Raw genomic sequence first — 17,332 nt, 5'->3', positions numbered from 1 at the left:
AAACCAGTGCTGGAAAGCTAAACATTTCGGAAAAGTAGACAAAATTCTGAATTCAGCAAGGGGTCATTTGTGTAGATCCTACAAGGTTTTCCTACAGAAAATAACAACTGAACTAAAAAAAATATTGAAATTGACCTGAAAAAGCAGCAATTTTTCTCCATGTTTTACTCTGTAACTTTTTCCTGCGATGTCAGATTTTTAAAGCAACATATCGTTAAGTCTTTGGGTGACGGGGATATATAGGGCTTGTAGGTTCATCAAGGTCCCCAGATACCCAGAGCCAATAAATGAGCTGCACCTTGCAATGGGTTTTCATTCTATACTGGGTAAACAGCAATTCATTTACTGAAATATAAAGAGTGAAAAATAGCTATCAAGAAAACCTTTGTATTTCCAAAATGGGCATAAGATAAGGTGTTGAGAAGAATCTCTGAATTCTGGGGTGCCCATACTAACATGTGAATAACAGGGCATTTCTCAAATAGACGTGTTTTTTTACACACTGTCTTACATTTGGAAGCAAAAAATGTATTGCAAGACAAAGGGCAATAACACCTTTTGCTATTCTGTGTTCCCCCAAGTCTCCCGATAAAAAATGGTACCTCACTTGCGTGGGAAGGCCTAATGCTCGCAAAAGGAAATGCAACATGAACACATCACATTTTTACATTGAAATCTGACTGGCTGATGAGGGGTGAAACCCCGAAAACGGTCCCAGGATGCTTGTTTCCAGTCCAGGGAAGACCTGGCCTAGCAGTTCGGGCTGGACTGTTCCCATGGGGAACAGGGTCAAGACTGATTTGCATATGGCTGGGTCCAAACTGGAATGGCATGGGCAGCAAAAAAACGATGGATTTAGGCCCAGATCACTGTACTGGGGGTGAATGTTTGACAATGTTCAGCTTTCCGTCCATCACTTGTTGTTTTTGCACCTGCTTTACAAAACCAGTGTGTTTTGTGATATATAATTTTGATGTCTCCACAATACGATTTGGGTGGTGGAATTTGGGGCTGAACTAAATTGGGGAGCTCCCAAGAGAGCACTCTCTCTCTGTGCTTGCCACCGTATTCACCTGCTCTTTGGGTTGGGCTAACCCGCTATTGTCCCGTTGCTCAGACTGTGCTTGCGAAGGGACAGCAGGACTGTCCTCATTACCTCCTTCAAAATTACTGGAGGAGGAGTTATTGAATGGGACTCCTCAGACTGGAAAATCACTCCCAGAGTCTGCGCCATTGTCCTATCCCTCAGATGCTGTTTTAGTATCTGCTGTCTCAGTCTCTGATCCTATGTGAGAGCTGTCCTCTATAACCCGACTGAGGGCGTGAGCAGCAGTCATCCAACGAGATGCGATCTCTGCTACTGGCTAAACTGTTGCTCTAAAACACTAGCTTATGTAGACAGTCACAAAATCGCTGGTGTGTGTGTGTGATACGTGCAACAGTAGAGGTCACCTTACCTACGCTTCTTCCCTCAATCAGCACTTTCTTTCAAGACACTCAAAAAACACCTTGTCACATTCCAATCGTCACAGGCTTTAGCACCTCTAGTGCCCAGTCCAACAATCATTATTGGCAGAACCCCCCCAAGTGAAATCCCTGATGTCTAGTGGGGTTTCCTGGCCCTCGATTGCAGAAACCTGTTCAGGAAGGCCTGGTTTGAAAGGGGAGAGTCTCCCCTTTCAAACCAGGCCTTCCCGAACGTCGGGAAGGCGGTTTGGGGCCGTTTTCCCCATCAGAGCAGGAAGCTGCCTTGCGGCCACTTCCTGCTCCAATGGGGAAAACAAAACAGTGACATCAGTGTGCCTTGCGGCGTGCTGACGACACAAACGGGTGGGTAAGGGGGAGGGCAGGGGGAGACATGGAAGATCCTCCGTGTCTCCCGGGGTTTTTAAAAAGAGGATTTTTTAACCCCCTCCCTGGTGTCGGCTACTGGTCATGACCCGCACCAGGGAGGTAGTGTGGGTGTCGGCCAGTGGCCAATGCCCAAGATTAAATAGCCAAATCTAAAACAAGAAGGAAAGGGTTTTGCGACAAAAACAAATCAGCACTGGCAAAGCAACTAGATCTGGCTTTGGCTGCCAGCCTTTTGACTGTTAATTTTTGTTTTGTCATGTTTTTGTAAAACTTTATTGTTGGGGGGAACTGCTAAGCCCCCATGAATATATAAAAATAAAAAAAGCAAAAATATTAAGTTGGTCTCAGAAAGCACCCTGTCCCATAGTAGTCTCTGGCATTGAAGGGGTCTAACTGGTGTGCTGATGAGTGTAATGCCATCACTTAGTGAAGTTAGCCTATGGGTAAAGTGGGCGATCCATTGCCCCATGATGTATAGGTATATAATATATATGTTCTATGGCATGTGAAGCTGCAGATACACATGCTGTGCATATGTCGCCATCTAGTGTGGGCTCTCGGTACAAGTTGTTTTTCTTCGAAGAAGCTTTTTTCGAGTCACGGCGTCGAGGGACTCCTCCTCTTGGTGATAGTGTGCATGGGCATCGAGTCCTTTGTTAGATTGTTTTCTTTCCGCCGTCTGGTTCGGACATATTCCCTTTTGCTCCGGTACTTTAGGTTGGGTACTAACTGAACTTCTCTATCCTTTATCTTATAGTCAGTATAGTTTTTGAATGCTGTTTTCCACTACACTCGATCAAATGTGGCGTCTTGATCGATTAAACACCTTTTCGGGCCTACTGCGTCACAGGCTCATGGATCGGACTCCATTCTGATTCTGTCCTCGGTGCCATGCCAAGTTCCCTTACACCAACCAGCATTTGGTGTGTAATCTCTGCCTTTCTCCAGACCACCGAGAAGAAAGCTGCGAGGCATGTCAGTCTTTTGGATCAAAAAAGACATTATGAGATCGGAGCGCAAGGCAGTTGGAGATGGTGTTGAAATCCACAGAGCCCACACCTGACATCCTTGGTGACGAACAGCCACAGTCTGACCGAGATTCAGAGGAGGACAGCCAGGCACTCCTTGCTGCGCAGTACGTGAGTACACCAGCCCCATCCCAACAAAATAAAAGACCACTCAAGGCCCTGGGTACACCACTGCTTGCTAGCCATTGTTACACCCGAAAACATAAACTCGTCGACTGACTCTCGCGTTTGGCGCAGAAGAAGGCCAACACCCACCCCCAACAACAGACTGCCACGCCTGTTTTAGCGTTGAGTCAAAAGATGGAGGCTTCCATTTCTGAACCGAGTCGGCTCCCAACTGCATCGGAGCCGAAACATCCACGCTCCTCTTTGGAGCCGAGACAGTGAAGCCCATCTTGGGAGCCAAAAAAAGTTTTTTCCTACTGAAACCACTTTTTCGGCCGGTATGTAACATACTACCACCATACTTTCTGAACATAATTTAAAGGGTAAAAAACATGCTTTATCTTCAAAACAGGAGGGGGTGAATCGGATATTTGACCCATTCTTGAGGTCATGGACCAGAAACAAAGGAGGATTCAAATCCAGAACCAGACTGGAAAAAGGATTGCCTCTCCTCCTCCATCAACAAAGAGGAAATTAGCATTACAGGAGAGTTTGAATGCTGGCCCTTCACCTGCGAAAATATTTAAGCATAAGCAAAAGCCAAAGACTAAACAGCTTTCTCCACTAAATTTGCCTTATCTTTCCTCTTCCCTCCCACCTTGTAATCCACCACCACTAACTTCATTCACACAGTCTCAAGCTTCTTCACATGGGTAGTATATGGGTGATAGTATTTATAACATGGATCCATGGGACATGTATGGCTCTGATCCAATCTCACCTAATGATCCTGATTTGTATCCCACAAGACCGTCTCCACCTGAGGACACCACAGCATATACTACAAGAAAAAGGACCGGGTGAATAATGGTCCAGTGTACAGCCTACCGGGTACAATCTTCACAAAAACAAGGAACACTGTTCCAAAAAGAGAAAGGAAAGCAAGGAAACCTATATTTTAGAAGCAAAAGCCCTCACACATCCAATCGGATGTCATGCTTCATCATCGGGCATGCTCCTTGTCAGACTGGCGCTGCAATGTCTGACGGGCTCCCCATGTAGGGGGCTCTTTGCCGGACATCTTTTTCAGTGACTGCCGTGATGAGTCATATGACAGACAATGCCGACCTACAGGCACAATAAGAACAGGAGAGGAAAGAAAGGATAAAATTGTCTCAAAACCTAGCACATCATCATAAATGTATTTGATCAACAAAAGGTCTTGGCCAAGGTTAAAAAACAAGAGGAAAGTGAAAAAAGAGAGTGCTCATTCACTCTCTCAATCAGGAAGCAAAAAGAGGGAAGGAAATTATCTTACACCGTCTTAACATGGATCAACATGTTTCCCGTCTCAAGGGTCCCGAGGGATCCAATGACGGTTCATCAGGACCAGAACTCATAAGTTTTCCTTTGGTAAACACACAGACAACAATTCGTCTAAATTGTCACTCAACTAAATTCCCAGTCACCTAATTAAGCGAACTGCGCATCAGACTAGTCTAAAAAGAAAGGTCGCCCATCCCAAATTATGCAACACCATTTTGGGGCTCGTTTTGCAAACCTTAATTTAGAGGAGGTTTTAAACCACAAGTTTCAGAGGCCTCTACGTCCCAGCAAAAACAGGGGAAACAATATTATCTCAGGGGATCTTTCAGGGGCTCTTATAGAGCACACAATTTTAGATCCAGAGGTAATCCCCTGCCACAAGAGGTGCCTCCACCTCATTGAAGCTGTGACTTTCCCTGCATTCCCAAACAGCATACATCTCCTGTGGGAGGAAGACTACAATATTTCCATCCTCATTGGCAACAAATTACAACAGATCAATGGGTACTGTCAATTATCCGCAATGGTTATTGCCTAGAACTCATCTCCACTCCACCAAACATTCCACCCCTATCACACCGTTTTTGTTTCAACACATTGCTCTTTTGAAACAGCAGGTAGAATCTCTCCTACTCAAAGGTGCACTAGAGATGGTTCCCATCAGTCAACAAGGAACAGGGGTATATTCTCTATAATTCCTCATACCAAAAAAGGATGGCACTCTCAGACCAGATCTCGATCTCAGACCTCTAAATCAATATATCCTGTCAGAACATTTCCACATGGCAACTCTACACGATGTCATTCCCTTATTACAAAAAGAAGACTACATGATAGCATTAGATTTAAAGGACGCTTACTTCCACATTCCTATACATACAGCACACTGCAAGTACTTAAAGTTTGTAATAGTAGACAAGCACTACCAATTCAAGGTACTACCCTTTGGAGTAACAACAGTACCCAGGATATTCACAAAATGTCTAGCAGTAGTTGCGGCATACCTCAAAAGACAACACATACATGTCTTCCCATATCTGGACCACTGGCTAATAAAAGCCAACACCATTCGAAACTGTCAACAGCATACACAATGCACAATAGATGCCCTACACAGATTAGGGTTCACAATCAATTAACAGAAATCTCACCTTCAGCCTGCACAAATTCAACCATATCTAGGAGCAATTCTGAACACTCAGTCAGCATTAGCCTACCCAAATCCACAACTAATCCAAGCGTTTCACAATCTCATATCCCAATTACAAGTCAATCAAACCTACACAGTAAGGTTTATCATGAAGCTATTAGGAATGATGGTATCATGCATAACAGTAGTGCCCCATGCACGTCTAGACATGCGACCATTACAACAGTCTCTCTCGCAACAATGGTCTCTGGCACAAGGTCATTTACAAGATCTAGTGTTGTTAGACCGCAAGACTTATAAATCTCTGCAATGGTGGAATCACACCAACTTATCAAAAGGGCGGCCATTTCAGGAACCTGTGCCACAAACTATAATCACCACAAATGCATCAATGAGAGGTTGGGGAGCCCATCTCAACAATCTTACAATACAGGGAGAATGGGACTCAATCCATCAAAATTACCACATCAACCAGTTGGAATTGCTGTCAGTGTTCTTGGCCATAAAGGCATTTCAACCACAGATTGCACACAAAACAGTCTTAATAAGGACAGACAACAATGTATTATCTGCAAAAACCGGGGGGACACACTCATCCCAATTGTCACTTCTAGCACAAACAATTTGGAAATAGGCAATTCACAATCACATTCACCTGCTAGCGGAGTACATCCCAGGGATACACAACCTGCTAGCAGACCTCTGAAGCAGGACGCAGCAACAAATACACAAGTGGGAAATTCACCCACAAGCAATTCAACGTTACTTTCATATGTGGGGAACACCAAACATAGACCTTTTCGCAACAAGCGAAAACACAAAATGCCAAAACTTTGCATCCAGATCCCCACACCCTCAATCCAAGGGCAATGCTCTATGGATCAGTTGGTCAGGGATATTTGCTTACGCTTTTCCCCTTCTCCTGTTAATTCCCTTTCTGGTCAACAAGATCCGTCACACTTCCCTCACTATGATATAGCTCCCACGTGGGCACGTCAACACTGGTACACAGCACTATTGGATCTGTGGGTAGTACCACACCACAAGTTCCCAAACAAACCAGACCTATTGACTCAAAACAAGGGTCAGATCAGGCATCCCAGTATGCTCAACCTGGTGATTTGGCTCCTGAGGTCATAGAATTTGGATACCTACAGCTTCCATCAGAATGCATGGACATTCTAAAACAAGCACATAAATCTACAATCGGGCAGTGCTACGCAAATAAATGGAGGCATTTTGTATATTACTGCCAACCTAAAAACATTAATCCACTTAAAGGATCAGTACAGGATATTGTATGTTAGTTGCTTCATCTACAGAAAGCAAATCTTGCATACTCATTTATTAAAATTAATTTAACAGCAATATCAGCCTACCTTCAAAACAGACAACATACCTCTCTGTTTAGAATTCCTGTCATAAAAGCTTTTTATGGAAGGTCTTAAAGGAGTCATTCCACCTACAGCTTCACCAGCGCCTGCATGTAATCTTACCATTGTGCTCACAAGACTTATGGGTCCGCCATTTGAACCCTTGCATTCTTGGCTCTTCAATTTCTGTCATGGAAGATAGTTTTCCAAGCATCAATTACTTCCTTAAGAAGAGTAAGTGAAATTCAAGCATTCACTTTAGAAGAACCCTTCTTCTAAGTACACAAACATATTATAGTACTTAGGACAAATCCCAAATTTTTCCCCAAAGTGGTTTCACCATTTCACATTAATCAGTCAGTGGAATTGCCAGCTTTCCACATCCAGGTTCAGGTGCTGAAACAGCTCTCCACACTCTTGATCTCAAAAGAGCTCTCATGTTTTGTATAAACGGAAGGAAAGACTTTAGAAAATCTAAACAAATTTTTGTAGCTTTCCAACAGCTTCATGGGGGTAATCCTATTTCCAAACAAGGACTGGCCAGATGGATAGTAAAGTGTATTCAAACCTGCTATCTTAAAGCTAAAATACAACTATTAGTAACTATTAATGCACATTCTACTAGAAAGAAAGGAGCTTCAATGGCATTCTTAGGAAATATACCAATGGCAGACATATGCAAAGCAGCCACATGGTCCACACCACACACATTTACTAAATACTACTGTGTGAATGTGTTAGCTCAACAACAAGCAAATGTTGGTCAATCAGTGCTTAAAACACTATTTCAAATTACTTCCACTCCTACAGGCTAACCACCGCTTACGTAGGAGTGGGACTGATTTTCAGTCTATGTAGAGCATGTGTATCTGCAGCTACACATGCCATCGCTGGAAAATGTCACTTATCTACTGTACATCTGTTCGTGGCATGTAGTGCTGCATATTCACATGCGTCCTCCCTGGAAATCTGTAGCCATTGTAGTAATTTATTATGTAGATATGTATATACACTGCATGGACATCTTCTTTACTTACTATATATATTTCTACATATGCAATTTTCACTCCTTACTTCACCCTCCTGCGGGAAAACAATCTAACAAAGGACTCAATGCCTATGCGCACTATCACCGAGAGGAGTCACTCGATCCAGTTACTCGAAAAAAGCTTCTTAGAAGAAAAACAACTTGTAACACTCCGAGCCCAACAATAGATGGCGATATATACACAGCATGCGAATCTGCAGCACTACATGCCACGAACAGATGTACACTGGAAAAGTGACATTTTCCATATATATAATTTTAATAAAATGAAACATTTGCTAACATCAGTTCTAAAAGTATATCATACATCTGTGTCATAGCGCATAACCATACCTCAACCTGTAGCATCTAGATTGTGGCTAACTAACCAGGTAATCTAGGCCAGTGCCTTTCTCCCATTGAATACATTATACTTTTGAACAACCGTAGATAGAGTGATCTTAAAGGCCCTCCATGAGGTGTCTTAAGGTTGCATACACATTTCGTACCACTTACTACATTATAAACATTTTAGTAGTCCATTGTATGTTCAGGATTACCAAGAAGGTTTTAGTTGTGGAACTCTCCTAGATAGTGCAACAAGGTGCACGCTGCTGTAGTAATCTTTAGTTGAACATTCAGCATTCATCCATTTAGCATTCCATTGTTGTGAGTTCTGTGGGATGTGCACCATTGATCGCTACTGGGTAATGTGGACACCAGGGTGGTAATCTCAACTTCTCGAGTGCAAATGGATTTTTCCACCCAAATTGGCATTACAAATTGTGTGAGATTACTGAACATAAGTGTTTTCCCTGTGATCTCAAAGAGTAAAGATTTATAATAAACTGACGTGCCATCTGATGCTGCATTTTATCGCTCATTCTGAGCAAAAATGGGGCAGTGGGGCAAATTGGTCAATAATTTGCCACCAAGTACAAGCTGCACTGGCACGAATCTCTCCTTGGGTTGTAAGTCCCATGATGTGATTCTCCAGCAATTGAAAGTACTACCGTAATTCAAAGACTACCTTCATATTCTCAGAAAAATGAACAGAGAGATAGCGAATAACTTAATGTGTATGTCTTAGATGAAATGTAAAGATTGCGGTGCTGTTTGTCTCATGTGCTTTTCTTACCGAGGCGCAAGAGAAAGATCCAGTTTTGAAATGTCCTGTAAGTAGTCAATATCTCTATTGCGGTGGTTTGCAGAACAGACTTTTTAACCTTTCTGAACTCATCATTTTCACTTGCCTATTCCAAATGTGAAGAACGAAATCTTAAAGTGTCCCTTGGAAAGCATTACAGGATTGTTGCAAGGAGGAGACTTCTGCGAGCCAGTCTGAGAACGTCCGCATTCTCTTTGTTTTCAGCTTCTTTACAGTGTTGCCTTGTGGCATGGAGTTCAAGCAGCATTGTACAGGGCTATCAAAGCATGGAGACCTGCAGCAGTATTTACAGAGTCGACCAAGTGCAACACGATATGTGCACTTGTAAGGAGCTCGACGTTATCAAATGTTTATTTCTGTACTTCATGCGGTTTTGTATTTCTTTGATAATTGTTGTTCTTCTGACATCTCAGTATGTGTGCAAAACTGCGCTAATTTTACAAGACAGCAATAACGTCTTGCGTGAAAGACCCAGTAAGATCGAGCAAAAAGCGATGTGAACAGTACTTAGTTGTGTTTAAATAGCAAGTATGTTATCTAAGGAGGAAACACCCCCAACCTCCCACTAGCTTGACTGTCCTAGGTTCCTTTATAATAAATGTCTCTTAAAGATGTCAGGGTCTTAGGCGGGCAGATGCACAACCCCCTCCCCACTGGCTTTTGATATTGCTGAAGGGCATTTTACATACAATTATTCCTACAGGAAAGATGATTGATATGCCTGTAAACATGGTCACAGGGTGGTTTTGTTACCTTAGCACTTCAAATCGTTCTTACTCCTTCGGAGGATTGGGCATTTGTAGATTAGTAGGAAAATTAGTTTTTTTAATGCCTGTTTGTCTTACAATTTTGCGGATCATTTTACATGTTCCAAATTTGTTTGCCAGCCTTTGATTGATTACTTTTGATAGCATATGTAGGATATTGATAGACTTGCTTTTGTATATTTTGCTGTTGTTTGTGTCTTGTAAGTTTCTCAATAAGCTGACGAAACTGACATTGCTTTAGAAATGGCGGCCGGCTGCCACCGTTTTTATGAACTTCTATCTGCACATATATTTCCTTTCAGTGTCTTAGGGGGTCCAGTGCATCTGGTGTTAGTATTGAAAAGCTAGTACACAGTCACTTTGTTGCACTTTCAATACAAACTAAATAGGACTTGAAGAAAGCATCACCAATTAATTTGTGCATCAAATACGATGGTGGTAGTCTGCGTTGGTATATGGATAATATGCCACTGCTGTCTTCCTGTGGATCATTTCCGCTCCAGCACCAGAATGCGAAAATATACACTGCTGTAGATGGGTAAAACAAACAATAGCAGTCCAGAAAACTAAAAACAGTTAAAAAAAAAATCTCCCATTTAAAAATGGAAACTAGAAAGCCCTTCCTGAGAAGCGTGTAGGTGCAGGAGGCGGAGAGTGCAATAAAGGGTTTTGATCTAATAAACACTAGATTGTGAGGTAGGGCATGGAGGACCTGAAAAGTAAGGCCATGAGGTCCATAGAGGCAATTTCATCATTTCCATGTAATAGTCTCCTTCCACAGCCCCCTGCAGATTCTGACCCACAGGAGAGGTCAGAGGAAAATTTTCACTTTTCAAACTCACTAAAGCTGACACACTCACTTTGCATGGGCACATCCCTTCCACCTCCTGACAGCCCATCTTCATTAAAGAATTCAACTTTGGCATGCAAGGATAACCTTGGACGGGTTTGAAAAGTCACCCCAGGGCTACAAAAACCATTGCAGTGTCATTCTAATTGTATATTGTGTGTGTTACATACATACCAAATTACAGTGACTCAGTGTCTTAATTTCCGAGAGTATGTGCTCTGATGTCCCTGTTTGGTGTCTGCATAGGACATAGATTCTGTTTGTAGTGAGAAGGAGAAAGGTACACTTCTCATTTAAAGTTATCTTCTTCACTGTAAGATTAGTACCAATTGTATGATAGAGGTTGCTGTCCACTACCAATAGCATGATAGAGGTTGCTGTTCATGATAGAGGTTGGTGTCCACTAGACATCTATGCCTACCTTTGCGATTAGTGGTCAGAGCAGAATCTATAAAGGATCCAGGATTTCAATCCCCCTTTGGTTCCCACTGAGGACGAATTGTGCAGTGGGGCTATGTTGAATATAGTGGTATGGGAGGGCTTTCTTTCTACAAAAATGTATTTTGATATGTACAATGTTTCTTGTGTATTTCAAGCTCATTCACTTGTAGGTGGTTTCGTATCAATTTGGATGGAGGGCTTGTTGGCTCATTATTGGCTGTTCATGCATCCTATGCAACAGCTGTTGTCCCAAATACTGTAATCATGAGTCCTACCCTTCTGCCACCCCCTCCCCCCCAGAATGTGCTGATACTTAGCTTCCAAAGGGTGAAGGAGGATATATAATAGTGGGCCTTTTAGTGATAATGTAGGTAAGTATATAATTCTTTGTTATGGAGTCAACAATCCTGAGAGCAAACATGTAGTCTTGCTTCTTGCTTACTCTTCATCGCACTGCATCTCATCACAACAGGCTCTTCAAAGTATAGTTTGGCAGCGTCTCTCAGTTCCCAGCAAATTCACAACCTCTGTTCATTAGCTAGCAATGACTCTCAAATTCTTATTGTAAGGTAAATGTAGTCCAGGTGTTTCATTCATTTCTTTATGACTGCATGATTTCCGGTGTACACTAACCTCACCACTACAGTATTTTACACAAAAACGTGATTTTGTTGCTCCACATTCTGGCTGTGGAGCTGTGCGCTTATCGAAGAAGTAGAGTATTAAGCTGTTGACTAATCAGATGTTCAGAACTTTAAAGCAGACTTGCATTTCCTACAAACATCCATTGGGTCTCTCTTCTTTCCCTAAGATGTCAGCTCCTCTGTTCCACTGTTCAGTGTCTTAGGAGAAAACCTGGATTGTTGCACCCTTTGCTGATAAAGTGGTAGCTTTACAGTTTCCTCAGGGACAACCAGATCGCACTGACTAGCTGTATAAACCTTAGAGCCATTTCCTTAACAAGCTGCCTGATGTAAGAGGGTAGGATAAACTCTGGCACATATATTGCTTTAGCTGAGTTTGGCATTTGCAAAAACTACAGACTGTTCCTTTTATTTAGCCTGTGAACAGGCTTTGACCCTGCTTGCAGGTAGGTCGCTCCCCGCTCCGCCTTCCGCGCCACTTCCTTTCCCGCTCCCGCTTTGCTTTTTTCCCCTCTGATGCGTCCCCTGCGGCCCCTCCCACCTCCCCCTCCTTTTCTCACCGTTCCCTCTGTGCCTTTTCCCGCCGCTGCGTCCCCTGCAGCCCCTCCCGCCTCCCCCCTCCTTTTCTCACCGTTTCCTCTGTGCCTTTTCCCGCCGCTGCGTCCCCTGCGGCCCCTCCCGCCTCCCCCCTCCTTTTCTCACCGTTCCCTCTGTGCCTATTCCCGCCGCTGCATCCCCTCCCGCCTCCCCCCTCCTTTTCTCACCGTTTCCTCTGTGCCTTTTCCCGCCGCTGCATCCCCTGCAGCCCCACCCCTCAGCCCTGCCTTTGGACAGGCCCTCCTGCCTCCCAGCTGCCACTCCCACCCTCCCCTCCTCTTATGGCGGCTGAAGGCGCGCCAAAGGCAAGCCTGTCTGCACCTGGACCGCGCCCGGTGCCAGAACCCCTGGCCCTCTCAGACACACCTACTGCCCCCTCACCCTCCACTCTCTCAACCCAGGCCCCCGCCCCACATGCACCACATCTAGCCCCACACACACTCATGGCCCCTTCACCTGCTACACCTGCCACTTCTCCTGCTCGTCATCCCTCACACCACACACCAACCATAGCGACCCCACCTTCAACAAACACAACACCCCCAACACAAAACTCACTCACCCTGCCCCCACCAACCAACCCGGCAGCACACCAGCCCACAACCAGAACACACCCCACAACTACACCCTCACGCACCACACCAACTCCACCCACCACAACCACCTGAACTGCCTGCTCCTCAACATCCACTCCCTTCACAAACATGCCATAGAACTCTGGGACCTCATCACTTCACACTCACCTGACATCGCCTTCCTCACGGAAACCTGGACCAACCCCTCCTCAGAACCTGACATAGCCTATAGCCACCCCCAAGGGATACAAACTCCAACGCAAAGACCGCCTCAACAAGCCAGGCGGGGGCATCGCCATCCTACACAGATACACCATCAAAGTCACCACCAGCTCCCAAGACACCAGCAGCAACACTGAACACATGCACTTCCTCATCAACAACAACTCCACCCTCAGAGGTACACCTCCACAGACTACATCATCCTCAGTGATTTCAACTTTCACTTAGAAAACCCACAAGACCACAACACTACCTCCCTCATAGACAACCTCAACAACCTCTGACTCAAACAACTGGTCTCCGCACCCACCCACTCAGCAGGACACACGCCTGACGCAATCTTCACCTCAAGCCAACACATAGCCTACACCCACACCACCGAACTCCTCTGGACAGACCACCGCTGCGTCCACTTCTCCTTCACCAAACCCCCCACACACTACCATCAACACACCACACCCTACCGCATGTGGGACAAGATCCCCACAGAATGACTAAACTCCCAACTGGCCCATAGCCCCCACCCCCCACACCAACGACCCCAACGCAGGAGCACACAACCTCTCCAAATGGATCACTACCTGCGCAGACACACTAGCACCCCTCAAACACATCACCACCCGCAACATCAAGAACGCCCCATGGTTCACCCCTGAACTCCAAGACTCCAAGCGCAAATGCCCGCCAAGCTGAGAAAATATGGAGACTAGAACCCTCCTCAACCAACTTCTCCACCCTCAAAACTACCATTCGCACCCATCACCAACTCATACGCACCGCCAAAAGAGATCACTACAAGACACGCCTTGACAACTCCCAAAACAGCAAAGAACTCTTCACCATCATCAATGAACTTGCCAAACCCAAAGCCAGCAACATAGACCCCACACACACACACAGCCCCTATGTGACGCCTTTTCCAACCACTTCCTCCACAAAATCCTGGACATCCACAACAGCTTCATATCACACACACCCACCACACATACCCCTCTCTCACCCAACTCATCCCCCACTCAAGACCCCCCACCACACTATCCACATGGACCCCTACCACACACAAAGAAACCGAAAAAAACATGAACTCCATCCACTCCGGTTCCCCCTCCGACTCCTGTCCACACCGCATCTACAACAAAGCTAGCCCTACCATTGCCTCCATACTCTACAACATAATTAACTCCTCTTTCGACTCCGCCACCTACCCAGACCCCTGGAAGCACGCGGAAATTACCGCTCTCCTAAAAAAATAAAAAAAAAGCCGACCCGGAGATCCTTTCCAACTACCGCCCCATCTCCCTCCTCCCTTTCCCCGCCAAGGTTGCAGAGAAATTAGTCAACACTTGCCTATCCCACTTCCTCGAAGCAACCAACACCCTTGACCCCTCACAATCTGGGTTCCGCAAGAACCACAGCACAGAAACCGCCCTCATCGCATGAACTGACGACATCAGGACCAAGGGCGAGACCGTCGCACTCATCCTCGGAGACCTCTCTGCAGCTTTTGACACCGTCTGCCACCACACACTCCGCACACGCCTCCACAACATAGGAATCTGCCACAAAGCCTTAGACTGGCTCAGCTCCTTCCTCACCGACCGAACCCAGAGAGTCCACCTTCCGCCCTTCCACTCCAACACTACCAAGACCACCTGCGGAGTCCCCCAAGGGTCCTCCCTCAGCCCCACACTCTTCAACATCTACATGATCCCCCTAGCCAACATTCTCCGAGCACACGGAATCACCATCCTCTCCTATGCAGATGACACCCAACTCATCCTCTCCCTCACCCGCAACCCCACCACTGCCAAAACCAACCTACACGGCGCTCTCCTAGACACCACCAACTGGATGACCACTAACCACCTCAAGCCTAACTCAAACAAAACCAAAATCATAATCTTCGTCCCCAACAAAACCACATGGGACGACTCCTGGTGGCCCACCGCCCTAGGCCCCGCACCCACCCCCGCACGCAACCTCGGCATCATCCTCGACCCCTCCCTCTCCATGACACAGCAAATCAATGCTCTAACCTCCTCCTGCTTCCACACACTCCGCACTCTAAAAAAAATCCTTCAAATGGATCCCCCCAGAAACCAGAAAGACAGTCACCCACCCACTCACTCATCAGCAGCAGACTGGACTACGGCAACGCCTTCTACGCCGGCACCACACTCAAACGCAAATTCCAAAGAATCCAGAACACAGCCGCGTGCCTTGTCCCTGGCCTCCCCCGCCACAAATGAATCTCACCACACCTCAAATCCCTACACTGGCTCCCCATAGACCAGACTCATCCACGCACACAAATCCCTCCAACACCGGCCCAACCTACCTCAATGAAAGAGTAAACTTCCACACTCCCACACGCAACCTCCGATCAGCCGACCTCGTCCTAGCCACAGTCCCCCTCATCCAGCACACCACCACAGAAGGCAGGTCTTTCTCCTACCTCGCCCCCAAAACCTGGAACTCCCTCCCCACCGACCTTTGCAAAACCAAAGACCTACTGGTCTTCAGAAAGAACCTCAAGACTTGGCTGTTCGACCAGTGACCCTCCCTGGCTCCCCCCACAGTCCCACAGCATAGCATTGCGGTAGGTGAACACCACATGCCTCTTGGGCTGATACTCCCATATGATCTGGTACTCAGTTGTGCAGGTGTTGCCCATGGTGCGAGGGAGGCCTGAGCCCTACTCTGTCTGGCAGTTGAGTATGGGAGAGATGCAGCCAAGTTCACCATAAGATGTGGGCTAGATACAACTGACTCGCCGGGCAGAACAATTTCCTCATCAGTGACGTTTAGGTGTCACAACTGACTGAGAACCACTGGCTTTTCTGGGATGTCCAAGGTTTGCTAATGGATATGTCACTTGATGGCTTCCGTCTGAGCTGGAGCGTTTCAAGGATAGTAGGGTTGCCGTAGGCCCTTGGACCATTCTCTGGCCCCTCACCAAACCAGGTCTGCCTTCTGCCCCTTTTATAGCCATGGAAGGGGCTTCCAACTGTGTCTCTACACTCCCAACTACCATGGCCACCAAGGTTTACAATCCTTTTATGTCTGAGGGTTCCGGTTTACACAGACAAGGTGGAACAGGCAGCCAGAAGTCGGACAATTCCAGCAAAATCCATTAACAGCAGCCGCAGCCTCCAAACGCTTTTGTTTTCTCCCACAACCGTCATGGGCATTCGGGGGGGGGGGGGGACAGTATAGATCATCACCTGCACCACTGGAAATCAGTAACTTTGCACCTTTGGGTTCTTTAGCGTGCCCAAAGGGGCTACTCTCTTCTGGATGTGATGGGGTCATGGACTGGAGGTGACACAAGGTCTCCTTCAAGAGCAGGGAGAGCTTTGGTTAGATCTGTCCAATTTCCCAGAGAACATGCAATGTCAGCATTTTTGGACTGTGGAGTTTCCAGGGTTGCTTTCACTTGGAGACTCTTCGTTTCCAATGGAGCTTCATCCTCCTGCCCGTTTTTCCGCCATTACTACTTCTGCCCAGAGTTCTCAAGAAAATCAGGAACGACCAGGCCCAAATCATTCTTGTGATCCCGCATTGGGCACGGAGAGTCTGGTATCCAGAGCTGTTGAGCATGAGCATTAGTTCTCGGTCAGGCTGCCTCTTAAGGAGGATCTTCTGTTGCACCAACAGGGCAGGGTCCTGCCCCGAACCCTGAAAATGCTTTGCCTTCAGACATGGAGATTGAGTGGCGACAGTTGACAGCTCTTGACCTTTCTGCCCGAAGTCTGCAATGTTATCCTGGCAAGCAGATGCCCCTCCACCAAGACAGTGTACACCTGCCATTGGAGTAAGGTTATGGCATAGTATGCAGATAGGCATGTTGACCCTCTACCCACACCGTTTTGTACGTTTCTCTAATATATTCTTTCCTTGGCCCAGCAGAGCTCTGTTCTTGGCAACTTAAAAGGTTACCTTTCAGCAGTTGTCAGGTCAGTCATCCCTTTTCAAATTCCTTTTTGTACATAGGTTCTTAAAAGGCCTCTAACACAAGTTCCCACTAGCTCCCTTTATTATGCCTCAGTGGGAGCTAAATCTGGTTCTTACTTTTTTGTTGTGCCTTTGAGCCACTTCACAACTGTCCACTCAGACGTCTTACCACCAAAATGTCCTTCTAGTAGTGATAACATCTGCCCAGAAGGTCAGTAAGCTACAGGCACTACATACATATATACATACAT

At 46.0% G+C, this 17,332-nt stretch overlaps 1 protein-coding gene across 3 annotated transcripts in view; it reads left to right on the top strand.

Moving 5' to 3' along the window:
* Nucleotides 1-17,332, top strand: part of PANK1 (pantothenate kinase 1) — a 159,568-nt gene that overhangs the window by 127,202 nt on the left and 15,034 nt on the right. The window lies entirely within an intron of this gene.

Source organism: Pleurodeles waltl, chromosome 6, assembly GCF_031143425.1.
Source record: "Pleurodeles waltl isolate 20211129_DDA chromosome 6, aPleWal1.hap1.20221129, whole genome shotgun sequence".
NCBI lineage: Eukaryota > Metazoa > Chordata > Amphibia > Caudata > Salamandridae > Pleurodeles > Pleurodeles waltl.
Note: the sequence above shows the minus strand (reverse complement) of the source record. Positions and strands in the feature narration are given on the sequence as shown.